Source organism: Trachypithecus francoisi, unplaced genomic scaffold, assembly GCF_009764315.1.
Source record: "Trachypithecus francoisi isolate TF-2019V2 unplaced genomic scaffold, Tfra_2.0 Lachesis_group2, whole genome shotgun sequence".
NCBI classification, from domain to species: Eukaryota; Metazoa; Chordata; class Mammalia; order Primates; family Cercopithecidae; genus Trachypithecus; species Trachypithecus francoisi.
The window spans coordinates 76,946,262-76,963,215 of record NW_022681465.1 but is presented as its reverse complement, the minus strand read 5'-3'; the positions used below and the strand labels follow the sequence as shown (position 1 = coordinate 76,963,215).

Below are 16,954 nucleotides of genomic sequence, written 5' to 3'. Positions count from 1 at the left end.
ACCTTGGGCTCCCAAAGTGCTAGGATTACAGGCATGAGCCACCACACCCGGCCAGATGGACACTTTTCAATAGACCTTTCTAATTTGCTTATCAGCTTTTCTGAGCTTTGCCTTAAGAATAAGGCCTCATTATTAAACCACATATTGCAGTGTTCACTGCCATAAATTCACTGAGTTAGGTTGAATTCTGGTAATGTCCTGCTACATATCCAACACAGACTTAGATACAAATTATTTCTACCTATAGAGAAAAATATTATCTTTGGGCCATTCATAACTCTCCACTTAGAAATCGGAAATCTGAGTCAAGAGAATCATTTGAACCTGGGAGACAGAGGTTGCAGGGACACGAGATCACGCCATTGCACTCCAAGAGTTCCAGGGCAAAGCTCTGGGCAACAGGGTGAGACCCGTCTCAAAAAGAAAAAAAGAAAAAAAACTACTTAGAAATGATAAGGCCTCATTGTCAAACTACACATTCCACTGATTACTGCTGTGAATTCACCCAGTTAGGGTGAATTCTGGTGATGCCCTGCTATACATCCAACACAGACCTATAATACAAATTCTTTCTATCTACAGAGAAAAATATTATCTTTAGGTTTTCATACCTCTTTCACTTAGAAACAGTAGTTTTATTCTTAGACTCAGCTGCTTCTCTGGTAAAAATCATTGCATCATAGCAATTCACCCAATCTTAAGGCATACACTGACTTTTAACATTATTTAGAGTAACCAACCTAAGGGAGGTGACATCAAAGTCATGAAATCACAGAGTAACAGAATCTTGGAACACAGGGAACCTCTGAGATGACTTGGTTGTACCTCCTATCCAGCAGAATGAGTCTAATCCCCAGAGCTCAGGAGCTTGCTCAGCTGGCCCCACCTAAACACATCTACTGACAAGAAGCTCTTTCCCTTAGAGGCCAGGCTGTTTCTTTGGAAATTGACTTTAGTATTTAGAAACTCTTCCTTATATTTGCTCTCTTATAGGCCTAATCACCCATCCACCACTCCTCAGCTGGAAGCAGCCAAGAATAACATCTCATTCTACCAACGACAATCCCTCAAATTCTTATGGGTTATATACCATGTTCCACTTAGGCATCTAATTCTCTTTCTACTATTTGGCATAATTTCTTGCCCTGTCACTATTCTGGCAAATGCTTCTAATGTTCTCTAATTTGTCAATATCCTTCTTAAAACATTTCATCTAGACTTAAAACTGTTAACCGAGATGTGGTCTATTATGACTATTTGTATATATATACTTCTTTTTTGTGCAATAGCATTTATACAGTCCACAAATGAGTTAACTTCTGGGGGCAGAATTTGATCCAAATGCTTGGATCAAATTAAGCTCATGACCAATTACATATAAAACCAGAACATGAGAACATAAGCCAGATTCTCTAAGAGGAAGTAAAGCATACATCTCCAGAAGTAAAGCATCTTAAAATAATCATCTTCCTATAGATGTTTAAGGGATGGAATTTTATGATAATTTCCCCCGCCACTGACCTGCTGCAGAGTTTGTCAACTCAACATCAAAAAGCTCATCATCAGATTTTGCAAAAGACCTCTTCTTTATCCCAGCCTAAGTGAATGCTCTTTTTTGAATTTTAATCACTTTCTGCACAATGTTGGTATAGTGTCAAGGCCCAAAGTAGGCATTAAATAGTTATTTGCTGACTAAGCCATTAGATAAATGAATGACTAGTTCCCACTCTCTCCCATCCTGTCTTTAATAATGTTGATTGTTTTTCATCAGTGTATTTCTCCCCACATCACCCTTAAGAGCTATAGTTCTCCATTAGGGTTCTGGACAGTGATAATATCTTTGCTTCTGCCATCAAATGATTCTGTTGCTTTACAAAAAATCCTAAGCTGCCTAAGACCCCTGTTTTTCCATCTGAACAATCCGGTCATTTTATTTATTATTTAAACAAAGACATATAGTACTTGTTACAGATCAGCTACAGTTCTAGGCACTTAAGAAATATAAATTCATTTAATCTTCAGGAAAACCAGACTGAGGCACAGGAAAGTTAACTAATTTACTAAAGATTATATAGCTAGCAAATGATGAAGCTGGGATTTGAAGTAGGCAGTCTGAATTTTCTGTGTGTGTTAACCACTAGGCCATGCTACCTATCCACATGCTCTGACAGCATAATGTTTAGGTAAGTAGGAAGGTCAATGATCACACTCCTTGCATCATAAGTGAATATCTTAGTGTATCAAAAACTGCTTGATTTTCCATTAGTTCCTCAAATAGTATCTTCTCCTTCCAGTCTTCATATTTTTGAAAGTTACTAACCAAAGGACAAATCACTCAAAACATGGCATTTTGAACATAGAGTGGATGCCTTGAGTTGATTTGGATTCCTTCCAGTCACAACTGTTGGAATTATTTACCTGAAATGTTAAGGACCATGAGAGCCAGTTGACCTATTGCCAGAACAAGAGCAAATCAAAAAAGTGCTATACCAGGCACCAGGAATCTGAGGGAAAAGGAAAAACATACTTCCTCAGAAAAACATCTAAGTATAGGCTATTTTAGCTTAGTGCTGGTCCAGCTGAAGGTAGGAACAGAAAGGTACTCAGATATTTGCATGCAGCTTACCATAGTGTAAATAGTGACTTGCACCCTTACAAATAAGAAAATTTGGAGGACTTAATCCAAAATGTCCAGTATAATTGTTAATAATTATACTATCTCTTCTATCCCAATATGCATGATCCACCCCACCACTACACTTCCTCCTTTATCAACTGTTTGTGCACATAAAAATATACGAAATAATTTACTTTTCCCACTTCCCACTAGGCTTTCCTAAGTTCCCTGGACCGGCCTATTCCAATGAACAGTGAGAAAATGCAGTTTGTTAGCAGTAAATAATAAAATAGACAATAAGGGTCTTATCTCAAGTTTCCAAACTGTCTCTCTTTCCCAGAACAAGAAGCTTTCTAGAATAATATCATCTAGAACTATCTTTTAATTTGTCATAAACTCATAATCAAACATAACTCCATTTTAGAGACGTTAAAAATTCATTTGAAATTTACCTTGCCTGACATTTACAGGCAGATTTTTAAAAATTTGTTCTTCGATCTTGTGGGATGAGCTGAAGCAGGAGCTCTTGGCTCCGCGCAGCCCGCTGCAATCCGCCGAGGAGTGTGCCGCCGAGCAATCATCATGCCTGGGCACTTACAGGAAGGCTTCAGTTGCGCGGTCAAAAACCGATTGGACCAGTTATTTGACAACGAATCGGACCCCTTCGAGGTGCTGACGGCAGCGGAGAACAAGAAAAAACAAGCTGGCAGGGGCGGCGTTGGGGGCCCTGGGGCCAAGAACGGCAGCTCAGGGTGCGGCCCAGGCTAACTCCAAGGCGGCAGGCAAATAGCTAGCTGCGCAAGGAGCCCCAGAAAGACCCCAAGAATCCGCTGCCACCCCAGCGTGGCCTGGTTGACAAGAAAGAGGAGATGCAGCCGCCCCTGGCGGTTAAGAAAGAAGGAATATGGGTCATTGTTCTCGTACCAGTAGGCGCTGAGGTCCCGGTCCCTCAGCCTCCTGCTGCAGAGCCAGTGAACTCAGGTCGGGCCTCTCAGCTGCCCACATAGGCAATACTCATCTTGGCCCTGGGAAGAAACTCAAGAAGAAGCTTTTGAAACATAAAGCTTAGATGGGGTTTGACCTCTGCTGGGGAGCTCCCAGCTATAGGCATTCCCCTGTTAAGCAGAGATGACTGCAGAATTGAGAGAAGCCATGGCCCTAGCCCCACGGGGCCCAGTGAAAGTGAAAAAGGAGGAGGAGGAAGAAGAAAACTTCCCAGGTCAGGTATCCAGCCAACAAGTGCACTCTGAAAACATGGAAGTCTATCCCCAGGGAAGGGTCGTCAGACTGGTGAATCAGAAGAGGAAGAAAGGGTGCTGAAACCAAGAACCTTCAGTTACTGGTTCCAAAAACTGAAATATGTGAGGAAGCCGAAAACCCCCTCATCATATTCGGAAAATCCAGAAAGTTGATTTTTAAGGACCTGAGTTAAGACAAGCTTGTGAAAAAGAAAACATGTTAAAGAGGCAGAGAATAAGGAAGGAAAGGAAAGATTTCAGATAAGTGATAGTGAATGACTGTCACTTACCTGAAAGTTTCAAAGAAGAGGAAGATCAGAAATGTAAGAAATCTGGGGGAAAATACACCCTTAATTCTGACACTGTTAAAAATCCAAAAACCCAGATTGGGTGAAAGTCTTTTACATTGTAGTGCGTGTGGGAAAGGATTTAGTCAGAGTGCAAACCTCATTGTGCATCAGAGAATCCATTTTGAATGTCATGAGTGTGGGAAGGCCTTCATTCACAGTGCAAACCTCGATGTGCATCAGAGAATCCACACTGGACAGATACCTTATGTTTGCTCAAAATGTGGGAAAGCCTTCACTCGGAGTTCAAATCTGACCATATATCAAAAAATCCACTCCTTAGAAAAAACCCTTAAGTGCAGTGAATGTGAGAAAGCCTTTAGTTATAGCTCACAACTTGCTTGGCACCAGAAAGTCCACATTACAGAAAAATGCTGTAAATGTAATGAGTGTTGGAAAACATTTACTGGGAGCTCAAACCATATTGTCCACCAGATGGTCCACACTAGGGAGAAGCCCTCTGCCTGTAATGATTGTGGCAAAGCCTTTACCGAGAGTGCAAATCTTATTGTACATCAGCGAAGCCATACTGGTGAGAGGCCATATGAGTGTAAAGAGTGTGGGAAAACTTTTAGTTGTTTTCCACACCTTATTATGCACCAGAGAATTCACACTGCACAGAAATCTTATGACTGCAGCGAATGTGGGAAAGCCTTCAGTCAGCTCTCTTGCCTTTTTGTCCACCAGAGAATTCACAGTGGAGATCTTCTTTTTGTGTGTAATGAATGTGGGAAGGCCTTCACATGTAGCTCATACCTACTTATTCAACAGAGAATCCATAATGGAGAAAAACCTTACACGTGTAATGAGTGTGGGAAGGCCTTCAGACAGAAGTTGAGCCTCACCGTGCACCAGAGAACCCACACTGGGGAGAAGCCCTATGAATGTAAGAAGTGTGGTGTAGCTTTCATTTCCAACTCATACCTCATGCGACACCACAGAACCCATCTTGTTGAATAACAAGTAAGGAAGAGGAAGACTTCCAGCATTGGTCATAACCTTCTGCCTCCCAATGAGACACCTTTTGCTGTTTTCTTCCTCCTTTATAAAGATGAGGCCTACGTCCTTAGAAGTTACAGTTTTCAGGAATGCATCACAAAACATAAGATAAACTTTTCAGAAGTTAATTTAAAGAAAACTAAAAGTAAGCACCTGAAGGCAAGGACTTTAACTGAACCTTAAGCAGTCATGTTTTCTGAAATGGAATGTGGCTTTCTTAGGAATGGATCATACAAAGCTAAGTAGTAATGATTGTATTTGTGGAAAGGTCTTTTTTGCTTAATTTTGTTTTTAAAAACTCTGAAGACTGCTTGAGCAATAGGCAGGTTATCCCCCGGTTGAATTCTGGTTGAACCGTGTATTCTAATATTTCTGGTTAAGTGGTGACTAGGTAAGGAAACCACTTGGGGTTGCAATTCAACAATTCACTTATGAATGTTTATAAGCTTCCATTTCCTAAGTAATTTTTTAAAAGCTAGCCAAAAGAAAAAACCTTAACTGTCTACTGTACCAAAAATGGACAGAAATAGGAAATGGCCTTTTTCCTTACTGTGTATACCCCCTGAACCTTGATATTGTAAAGCCCTGGAGACCTCTGAATGAGTCTGTTCTGACCATTCCCTAGTCTGCATGGCCAAGCCCTCAAGAACTGATGGACACCACACACCAGCTATAGTCATTTGCTAAGATTGACAACTCCTTCTCCAAATAACTCAAGCTCCCAATTCCCATCGCATTCCATTTGGGTAAGATGCAACCAACAGCCCCGTTCCTGGACAGAGCAATCAAAGAATAAAGCTTGCCTAGAGGAAAAAGAAAAAAAAAAAAGAAAAGAAAAGAAAAAAAGAAGAAGAAGGAATAAGACAAGTTGGAAGAAGACCTGATCAACAACTTCAGGGTGAAGGGAAAATAACTGATAGAAGACCAGAAAGGAGACCACCTTGTGAACAAAGATTTGAAAAGCCACTTGAAGAAAAGGGTGAAGGAGGTGAATTTTCAGTTGATAGACCAATTATTGACTGACCTATTCGAGGTCGTGGTGGTCTTGGAAGAGGTCGAGAGGGCAGTGGACGTGCAACGGGTCAAGGAGATGGATTTGATTCTCGTGGCAACGTGAACTTGATAGGTATAGTGGAAGTCATAGATCTTGTTTTTCACATTACAGTGGCCTGAAGCACAAGGACCTGTAACATGGAGGTAACAGACCTCACAATTGGGGAATTGTCAAAGATGAATTAACAGAGTCCCCCAAATACATTCAGAAACAAATATCTTATAATTGCAGTGATTGGATCAATCAAATGTGACTGAGGAAACACTTGAAGGTGAAGAACATCATCCAGTGGCAGACACTGAAAATAAGGAGAATGAAGTTGAAGAGGTGAAAGAGGAGGGTCCAAAAGAGATGACTTTGGATGAGTGGAAGGCTATTCAAAATAAGGACTGGGCAAAAGTAGAAACCTCTTCAATCCCTTTATACCCTTAACCTAACTTTCTCTTACTGGTGGGTAATAACTGAAAATAAAGATTTATTTTCATGCAAAAAAAAAAAAAAAAAATCTGTTCTTCAAGATCATCACATTCAGTATAAGAAAATCAAACTCTTTCTGTCCAAATGTACTGTTCTGGCTTTGTCAACTCGACAGAATCCTCTGGGCCCAGCTATTCTACTTGTCGACTCTTGACTCAGGTACTTGTTCCAAACCAGGGGACCCCTCTGCTTTTCATTAAAGATTATTATAACTAACTTAGACAAAAGGAAGCGAACTTTGTCACACAGCACCAGAAATCCCAGCACTTTACAGAATAATCATTCTTTATCTTTAGAATGTTCACAGAGTTGCTCAATTGACAATAGGAAACAAACTTTTTCTCAAAAGAGAATCTCTTCCTTTTTCATTTCTTCATGATTTACCCCAAAATAAATATATTCCAGTGCACCATTTCAAACAGTTTAATTCATCCATTTGTGTTACTATGCCCTAGTTACTTCTAATCTGGAAAGAGGGTCACATTCCCTTCCTTTCCTTGTAGTGGAGAAGACAGAAGATACTCATAATGATAGACATTAGCAAGTGCATTCTGTGTGTGTGCACACACAGACATTAATAATTTAGATTATTAGTTCTGCTAAGGACTCTAGGGATTACCTAGGGTTAAGGATGGCCTAGTTAAACCCTCTTCAATCTCTTTATGCCCTTAACAAAACTAAGATAACATGGCAGAGACTTCCTTGGTTCTTTTCCTTCTTCCAGTCTCTCAGCACACACCTGTAGAATGGATTCATGACCCTCCTACTTTTCCTCTGCTCCACACTTGCCTGTTTCTTCTCTCTTTCCTCTTGACTTGGTTCACTCTGTTTCTGAGCTTCCTTCTTTCCCATAATCTACCACCTTCCAGAGAACTCATTCACACAGTGCATCCATGCATTGCATGTATGTGTTTCTGATGGCACGACTCCACTGCCAATTCTCTAAAATTTCAAAAGTAAAATAAGCAAACTTACAACTTTCTGCTTCAGATAAAGCAAAAGGACACTTTCATTTGGAACACAAAGAGAGAAAACTAATATTTGAGTCAGAAAGTAAGCTCCCATTCACCATTACATCCTTCTCATTGAGAGTAGTACATGTACATCATAAATGCTCAATAAACACATCCACTTGCAGATAGCTGAGGAGCTCTGAGTCAGCAGCAAGTAGTAGATAATGAAAGCAAACTGAATTAGAAGTCAGAAGACTGAGCATCTAGCACCAGCTCTGACTGAATCAAGTTATGTGACTCTGAGCACTTTTTTTTTTTTTTTTTGGTAATATCAACAGGGTAACACTAAATTATTTCTAAGATATTTTCTGTTTTTAAAATTCAATGATGATAAAACATGAATTACAGCTAAAGATTAAAAGGCCTTCAAAGAGGTTTATAGTCCAACCACTACCACTCCCTTTATTTCATATTTCCAGAAAGATGACTATTTGTCCCATTTGAAAATTTTCCAGGAAAACATTTGATTTTTCTATTGTCATCTGCATGCAAATTTTAGTATAAGAAAATAGTTCTCAGATTTAACCCAAAATCCATTTCTACGTTTATACTGCTGCTAATCAATTTAGGACTTAAATATCTAATTATAAAATTTCACAACCCTCATAATCTTGGCATGTAATTTTATTTTCAATGCAAGTATTAAAAGATATGGCCAATAAGGCATAAAAACATTTTCCCTGAAGTCGTGTCATTGACTGAATCATGGAGCTTTTCTATTCAGCTTCTCTCTCAATATACATTTATAGTGGGACATGACTAGTTTTCACCTAAGAAAACCCTGCTTATTAAATTATATTTCATTCACCATGACTCCTTATTTATCTCAGTAATATTTAATGGAAAAGTAAATAATACATTATTACATAAATGCTTAGAGAGATGACAGTAATCTTATTCTAAATTAAATAAAGAAAAGTTAAATAAATATTACAATCTTTTAGCATGAACCTTAAAATAATAAATCTACCTCCTTATTTTTTATAGCTTATTCTTGAAATATTTATCAGTGTAATACTGAAACTAACTTATTAATTATTTTCTGGATTTTTTTTTATTTTTCAAAAACTTAAGTTAGATTGTATGCTAGTTCCCATTCAGATCTTAATATAATTACTAATTCATTTTTAACACATCCTGATTTTCCATTTCAGTAATGCATTTTAATGCATAGCTATATATCCTATTATAAAACTATGCAATAGGAAGTGCTGACATTACAACCTTGTATTATAATTTTTGAATTTGACGACCTCCCTAGATATACATATCCACACACATACACATGCACACGCACACACACATTTTGTTTTCAAATATCTAAAAACAAAGACTCACTCTTAAACCATAATACACCAGAAACAAAAAAAGAAAATTGCTTTCAATAATGAGTAACCTTATGTTTATATAAGGTAATTATTTATATAATCTCATTATCTATTTGAAAACAGTGGGGAAAAAAGCAATAGTTCATTTGCATATTATGACAAAGTGGTTTAAATCTATATTTGAATTAACGAAGTTACTCAAATCTAAAGTTTTTGTTTTCCCCTTGCAACTCTTTTTGTGTAGAAAAGTAAATAAGGAATCCTAAACAAGTACTATTAAATTTTGCTTAACTTCATCTTAATGAGGAATGACTTCATCATTCCTATGGCCATGCTGAAAAATTAAACTTATCTCTGAGACTCTGTGTTGAGAAACATGAAAATCAATCTAATGACAGAAACAGAGCTATGACCTGTATCAGATGGATGAGAGAAAACCAACATTTCAAATAAATCCTTAACAGAGTAACATCCATTTTCATTGCTAAATTTGGTGTCTATATGTGGGTTGGAAATGTATCTGGGTGAACATTAGATTTAATACTCATTTTTAAGACCCTACTTCTGAAACCTGTCCTGGAATAGTTTCATGACAACTTGCTTATGTAGCAGCTTTGGCCTCTGGGTACCATGTTTCTGACAGGACAGGAGACTCCATACCAGAGGGAGAACATTCACAATCTCTTTGGAATCTGTTACTTGGAGGGGTGTGCCAGAGGCAAAATCTTAAAGAAAATGATGCTCATTCGCTGTGTTTTTCCATTCTCCTCACCTAGTCCCTACCAGTCTGTCCTGCTAGTAGCTGGTTTCCCTAAAGCTAGATGTTCAGGCCTCAGTCTCACTGGATTAAATCTTCATGCAGTGGACTTTTTCTTTTTTCATGTCCCCTTCCATAAATACTAAGAGACATCCTGCACTGGAGGTAGAATCAAGAGCAAAACACAACTGGCTCCCAAAGTGCTGACAGACTATTGGGAGGAAGACAAACATTTATGAAACAGTCATACAGATAAACACAGAATTCTCCTGCTGGGGACTGCCACCAAGGAGACATTCATGGTGCTATGAAAGCACGTGATAGGGGAATATGATCCAGTCCCAGGGTTCAGGGAAGGCCTCCCCAAGGAAATGACAATTGGGCTGACAGTCATGATGTAAGGTGTTCACAATGGAAAGCAAATGCTGAGTTTGGGGACCTGGAAGATGACCAGTGTGGCCGCTGCCAAAAAGGAGGATTATGATATGAAGCTGGAAAAAGGAAGGCAGGTGTCAGACCTTGTGACTTTTGGGGAAATGTTAAAGATTTATTCTAAAAGCCTTGGAGAACATTGATGAATATTATGTGGATAATGAACGAAATAATGAGGTCAGAGTTCAGAAAAAAGGTCCACTGTGGTAAACAGATAGGGTTTGGGATTGAGGAGGGCAAAGTACAGCCAGCCTGCCTCCTTCCTTCCCTCCACTATTACAAGGGGCAGCTGTGTCCTCCTTTGCTAGGACCCACATTTCACTCACTAGAACTGCTCTTATAAATCACCTCTGTCCCTTTTTCTTCCTTATTGGCAAATAATAAGTTCATCCTAGGAATAAAAGCATACCCCAGATATTCAGAGACAAGGAGTCTTCAATTTTTCATCTGCAAAGCATGACTAATGGTGGGATGTTGGGCAGCTGAGGACTCTAAGATACATTTGGAAACATGGGATCCTCTTTAAGCCTCTCAAATGATATTAAATTAGGTCCTAGAAGACCATTTGAAGAAAACACACCAGAGCCCTAATTATGCCAATTAGTCTTCATTGATTAACAATGAAAGATAACTATCTCCTTACTGACAGGCACTCAAATGAGAAGGGGTATTAATATAGCCCTCATTATTAAACTTTTTTTTTCTAGATTTCCTATTAACCTACCAACTACTAAGTATTAGGAAACACTCTTTTTTGCTTTTGGGTTGATGGATGGTGTTTGCAGATTTAACATTCTGCAGATAAAAATATAAGTTTAACATACAAAATTACTGCAGTCATAGGACTATTCTAATGGGAGCTGAACCCTTTCCAGAGAGGAACAAGCACCATCAAAGTCAACCATTTGCATAAATAAGTAAGATCCATTCCAAACTTCCTGGAAACTAACTTTAAGTGCCTACTATGGGTCAGCAGCATGATAAGCAAAGTACTTAAGCAATTTCACTTAAAATTCACAACAAAAGCATGTGGCAAGTTGAAGAAAATGTAATGTGTTAGCTAGTAAAAGTGATAGCTAGTAAAGTTAGAACCAGGATTGGAAATTTTAACCTGCTTACATGGTATATTAGTTGGCTTGGGCTGCTATAACAAAATACTACAGTTTGGGTGATTTAAACAATGAAAAATTATTTCTCACAGTTCTGGAGGTTGGGAAGTTCAAGATCAAGGTGCCAGACACTTAAGTTCCTGGTGAGGGCTCTCTTCTGAGCTCGCAGATGGCCATTTCTCACCATGTCCTCATATAGCCAAGAGAGAGGACGCTGGTGTCTCTTCCTCTTCTTGTAAGAGCCCCAACTCTATAGGATTGGCGACCTATCCTTAAGACTTCATTTAACTTTTACCAGCTCCTCACAGGCCCTAATCTCAAATTCAGCCACACTGGAGGTTAGGGCTTCAACCTATGAATTTGGGGAGCTGGGAAACACAAACATTCAGTGCACAACATGTGGCTAAAAAATGATAAGGGCAAGATTTGAACCATGGTGTCTAAAGCCCCAGGCTGGGTCCAATTCTCATGCAGTCTCACTCAAAGTGGAGTAGTAGTAGTTTGAATTTCAAAGCCTAGAACATCATCACTAGTGGATTAGGACAATTGGACTTACTTATCAAATCTCAGGCCCAGCTAGCAAACACACAAAAAATAGTCCTGCATCATAATATTGTTCTAGTATCACACTCATTAATCTTTTGTTTTTTCTTTTAACTTTTAAGTTCAGGAGTACTATGCAGGTTTGTTATATAGGCAAATGGCATGTCAGAGGGGTATGGTGTACAGATTATGTTGCCACTCAGGTAATAAGCATAGTATCTAATAGGTAGTTTTTAAAGCCTCATCCTCTTCCCTCCCTCTACCCTTGAGTAGGCCCCAGTGTCTGCTGTTCTCTTGTTTCCATATGTACTCAATGTTTAGGTTCCACTTATGAATGAGAACATGTTGTATTTGGTTTTCTGTTCCTGTGTTAGTTCACTTATGACAATGGCCTCCAGCTTCATTCATGTTGCTGCAAATGACATGATCTCATTTCTTTTTATGATTGTGTGGTATTCCATGGTATATATGTATCACATTTTCTTTATCCAGTCTACTATTGATGGACTTTTAGTTTGATTCCATGTCTTTGTTATTGTGTCTCTGTCATAGTGCCGCAATGAAAATATATATGCATGTGTCTTTATGGTAAAATGATTTATATTCCTTTGGGTTTATGTCCAATAATGGGATTGTTGGGTCTAATGGTAATTCTACTTTGAGTTCTTTGAGAAACTACCAAACTGTTTATCACAATTGCTGAAACTAATTTACATTCCCACCAGCAGTTTATAAGCATTCCCTTTTCTCTACAACCTCATAAGCATCTGCTTTTCATTTTTTTTGATAATAGCCATTCTGACTTGTGAGATGGTATCTCATTGTGGTTTTGATTTGCATTTCCATAATGATTAGTGATACTGAGCATTTTTTCATCTGCTTGTTGGCCACATGTATGTCTTCCTTTAAAAAATATCTGTTAATGTCCTTTGCTCACTTTTTAATTGGGTTGTTTTTTGCTTGTTGATTTGTTTAAGTTTGTTATGGATTCTGAATACCAGACTTTTGTCAGATGTGTAGTTTGCAAATATTTTCTTCCATCCTGTAGGCTGTTTACTCTGTTGATAGATCTTTTGCTGTGCAGAAGCTCTTCAGTTTAATTACTTCCCATTTGTCAATTTTTGTTCTTGTTGCAATTGCTTTTGCAATCTTTGTCATGGCATCTTTGTCATGAAATCTTTGCTAGGTCCTATGTCAAGAATGTCATTTCCTAGGTTATCTTCCAGGGTTTTTTATGGTTTTAGGTTTTACATTTAAGTTTATAATGTATCTCAAGATGATTTTTTTATATGGTATAAGGAGGGGTCCAGCTTCAATCTTCTGCATATGGCTAGCTAGCTTCCCAGCCCTGTTTATTGAATAGAGAGTCCTTTCCCCATTTCTTGTTTTTGTCAGCTTTATCAAAGATCAGATTGTTGTAGGTGTGTGGCATTATTTCTGGGCTCTCTAATCTGTTCCATTTGTCTATGTGTCTGTTTTTGTGCCTGCGACATGCTGTTTTGGTTACTGTAGCCTTGTAGTATGATTTGAAGTCAGATAACATCATGCCACCAGCTTTGTTGTTTTTGCTTTGAGTTGCCTTGGTTATTGGAGCTTTCCTTTGATTCAGTATAAATTTTTAAATAGTTTTTGTCTGCCTGTGTGGAGAATGTTATTGGTAGTTTGACATACACCGATTCTGTTCATTGCTTTGGGCAGTATGGCTATTTTCACAATATTGATTCTTCCTATCCATTAGCATGGAATGTTTTTCTATTTTTTTGTGCCATCTCTGATTTCTCTGAGTAACGTTTTATAATTATTGTTGTAGAGGTCTTTCCCCTCCTTGATTAGCTGTATTCCTAGGTATTTTATTCTGTCTGTGGCTATTGAGAATGGGATTGTATTCTTGAACTGGCTCTTAGCTTGGATGTTACCATTCAACTTCCTCAGTTAGCCATCTCTACCTTGCTTATAGGCTCTTAATATAGGAAACAAATTGATTTTTTCCACAATTATACTGCAAATTCCCATCTGTGTTTTATTTTATTTTTGAGACGGAGTCTGGCACTGTCACCCAGGCTGGAGTGCAGTGGCCGGATCTTGGCTCACTGCAAGCTCCGCCTCCCAGGTTTATGTCATTCTCCTGCCTCAGGCTCCCGAGTAGCTGGGACTACAGGCGCCCGCCACCGCGCCCGGGTAGTGTTTTGTATTTTTTAGTAGAGACGGGGTTTCACCGGGTTAGCCAGGATGGTCTCGATCTGCTGACCTCATGATCCGCCCGTCTCGGCCTCCCAAAGTGCTGGGATTACAGGCTTGAACCACCGCGCCCGGCCCCCATTCTGTGTTTTATACCAGGGAGCAAAGTTTAGTAAAAATCTGTGACTGAAACACAGGTAACAAATGGCATTTATCCTTTAAAACAGAAGTATATGCAAGCAGATAATTCATTACTAAGGTGGAAGCATTCAAAAAACTAATTTATTAGTGCCAGAAAGCAGGTATTTGGTGGTGTAATATGTATAGCTTTTTGAGTTTAACGACATTTTCTTGCAAGTTAATCCTGAAGAGGCTGGAACTAAAACCTTCTCCTTTAAGCAGAAATTTTCATTACTTGAGTTTGAACAAATAAAAGCTGAAAACTGTATTAATAAGTAACCGTTAAAAGACTTAACATTATCTTGAAGCCAACATAAAACTCCAAAATAAATTTTAAAAACATTAATGTATTTATACATTTATAAAATACCATTTACTATAACTATATAAAATACTAATTATGAAAATAAAAATTCATAAGTATTTAAATAAATCTTTATAGTAGAGATTATAGATCTCAGAGCATTTGTTATTTACTGTCTTCATAAGGTTATTCCAAGGATTAAAAAAAGATTGCTCTGAGTTTTAAAATATTGGTTTTATACATGCCACACAAAGGGATCTGAGTGGCTCATGCCTGTAATCCCAGGTACTTGGGAGGCAGAAGCAGAAGGATTGTTTGACCCCAAGAGTTTAAGGACAGCCTGGGCAACATAGCCAGACCCCATGTCCAAAAAATATGAAAAAAAAAATTAGACAGATACAGTGGCTTGCACCTGTAGTCCCAGCTACTTGGGAGGCTGAGACAGGAGGATCACTTGAGCTCAGGAGTTCCAGGCTGCAATGAGTCATGATCATGCCACTGCACTCTAGCCTGGGCAATAGAGCAAGACCCTGTATCTAAAAACATTTTTTTAAAAGATCTGAGAAAGTTGCTTTAAAATAAAACTTTATTTAGGCCGGGCGCGGTGGCTCAAGCCTGTAATCCCAGCACTTTGGGAGGCCGAGACGGGCGGATCACGAGGTCAGGAGATCGAGACCATCCTGGCTAACCCGGTGAAACCCCGTCTCTACTAAAAAATATAAAAAACTAGCCGGGCGAGGTGGCGGGCGCTTGTAGTCCCAGCTACTCGGGAGGCTGAGGCAGGAGAATGGCATAAACCCAGGAGGCGGAGCTTGCAGTGAGCTGAGATGCGGCCACTGCACTCCAGCCTGGGTGACAGAGCGAGACTCCATCTCAAAAAAAAAAATAAAAAAATAAAAAACTTTATTTACTCCACAATATGAAAGACAAATAAGTTTCTTGGGCAGCTGAAGTATTCAGGGGAGAAGATTACATTCCCTGGCCTTTTTGTTACTGTTGTCCTTATTGAATTTGCCACATGAATTATATATAGCATTAGTTACACTAAGTATGCCCATATACCACATGTATATAAATGTATATTTACATGCACATGTATATAGATATGTTTATGCACATACCCACTCACCCATGGACTAAGACCTGAGAAGAATATGGATACCTCTCTTCAGTTTTTTCTTTTCAAAAGGCAACTATTTTTCCCATAAACAGCAACAATTAGTTAATAGCAAGCATACAGCCACATATAAAGCAATGAATGAAAGACTCAACTCATAATTTAGATTGCTTAGCAGGAAGGAGCTATTGCCCCCCAACTCCCTTCCTGCACACAACAAATCTTTTACTGACAAGTGAGTATGAACTATACAAGGGGAGATCCACTGAATGTGCCAACTTATTCAAGAAGCTGAGCACACAAATAAGCAACCTTTCAGCAATGAAGAGTAGAAATGACTTCAGCAAGAGAAATTAATCCATCATGTTGTCCATCTACACTGAAAAGAGCCTGGCAGCAGTTAGATGGTGATAGCATGGAAGGAGCCTTTGCTGGGAACAAGTGTGAGAATGAAATCAACTTTCATCCTCAGTTTCAGAGAGACAAAAACATTCTCATTGTCCAATCAATCTAAAAACCTTTAATGGAATTAAATCTCTAAAGTGGAAAAATCTCCATGGATAGTTGTTGCTAAGCAAAAGAATAAACATTTTATGTCCTGCATCACTATGAATGCATCAATACCTAAGATACACATGGGTATCTTCTAGGAAAAATGAAATATATTTTTATTTGATATTATACCTGATTCTAGAAATATCCTTATGAGTTGAGTTAGGTATTGTCCATTTTCCCAACAAGGAAACTGAGGCAGAGAGGCTAGTAAGTTCATGTGGCTAGTAAGTAGTTTGCTTGGCTTACTAATGCTATTGTGAACTTTTTACTTCGCAGGGGGTAAGAATAGGTAATAAGCTAGGATAAAGTCAAGATTTTTCATGTTCATGGAATTCTGTAATCCACCATGTATAAACAACATCAAAAGACAATAACAATATAGCTAGTAAGCACCTTGAGGGACTATGAAAAAATTAATATTTAATATAACAATGGTGTGCTTTGTCTTTGTGAAAATCAATACACATTGGAATTTACCAAAAACAGTTAACCAGGTCTGGTTATACAGGTTAATGTATCTCACTTCCCCTAATTTTGAAATAAGAGAAATCAAATAGCTGCTTTGAGCCTCTGTGTTCCTCACCTATAAACCAGGAAACAATAACATTTAGTTCATAGGATAATTGTGTAGAACAAATTTGACATTTATGCAAATCACTTGGAACACTGTTGGCACATTAAAGTGGACAATAAGTGTTATTTTTAT

General features: G+C 38.5%; 1 protein-coding gene and 1 pseudogene across 1 annotated transcript in view; one reads left to right on the top strand and one right to left on the bottom strand.

Moving 5' to 3' along the window:
* Nucleotides 1–16,954, bottom strand: part of GHR (growth hormone receptor) — a 337,885-nt gene that overhangs the window by 280,411 nt on the left and 40,520 nt on the right. The window lies entirely within an intron of this gene.
* On the top strand, nt 3,200–6,687 carry LOC117066052 (annotated as a pseudogene).